Source organism: Tachypleus tridentatus, chromosome 6, assembly GCF_004210375.1.
Source record: "Tachypleus tridentatus isolate NWPU-2018 chromosome 6, ASM421037v1, whole genome shotgun sequence".
NCBI classification, from domain to species: Eukaryota; Metazoa; Arthropoda; class Merostomata; order Xiphosura; family Limulidae; genus Tachypleus; species Tachypleus tridentatus.
Window position 1 is genome coordinate 99,820,094 of NC_134830.1, and position 1,055 is coordinate 99,821,148.

Consider the following 1,055-nt stretch of genomic DNA (forward strand, 5'->3'; position numbering starts at 1 on the left):
AGTGTATGTATGGACACCACCACTAGTACATTTTGTTACATGTAGAATTGTTGATGGCTGTTACCAATTTATTTGAAGAGGTGCCACATGCTAAGTATAAGAACGAATTAAATTTATGCATGACTATCCCCATTCCAATGTAAGGTGCATAATTTGATGTAAGATCTAAAGCTTTAAATTTGCCGGTCACTTGTCTCAAAATACAAAGCTTAAGAACCGTTATGATCAATATTTAGTAATTAGAGATATCACATGTGGAGAATAAAATTATTACATTGAAGATCACGACTACTCTATGAATAGCACAGCATTAAAGAACTACCTCCCCCCCCCAGTGACACAGCGGTGTGTTTGCGGATTTACAAGGCTAGAAATCGGATTTTTATACCCATGGTGGGCTGAGCACAGATAGCCCAGTGTGTCTCATTGTGCTTAACTAGAAACAATCAAACATTCTTTATCACACTCAAACGTTTATCATTAATTTCATCAGATGAACGGTAATGAATTCCTATTAAAAGTATTTTCCCCTTATTAGTTATCATGTCATCAGCTTAAACAGACGGTAACTCAAATTTTACATAGAACTTTTTTCTCTCTATTTATTACTATTCCATCCCTATTGATTAAGCAACCTATAATTTTGTATTTTAAAGACATTTCTGTCCTCAAAACTGTCTTCATTTATTAGGATTTCAGCTAGTCCCATTATACGAAAATCCTTTCTTTCGAACTTTACTCTAAAGTTGTCCATTTTATTTCTTATAACGTGTGGTTCAATGTATGATAAGCATATGATGGTGTTCCTTAACAAAGTTTGACACATGCGTTAAAAATCAGAAATATTGAAAACCATCTATTTTTTCCACCAAAAGCCAGTAATAGTGCTTCATTAAACTGTCTTATTTACCTTTCTAACATTCTCTACTTGGGAATGTTTTTGATGTTATTGTACCCACATTTCATGTGATTTTGTACTAATTTTATGTTTGTGATTTTCTTTTCCCACTCTTTCTTCCGGAATTATTTACGTGAATTCGACTTGGATACAACAG

At 33.4% G+C, this 1,055-nt stretch overlaps 1 long non-coding RNA gene across 1 annotated transcript in view; it reads left to right on the forward strand.

Moving 5' to 3' along the window:
- The window catches only part of LOC143253177 (uncharacterized), a 65,278-nt gene that overhangs the window by 64,211 nt on the left and 12 nt on the right, over positions 1 to 1,055 (forward strand). The gene's annotated exons all lie outside the window — the stretch shown is intronic.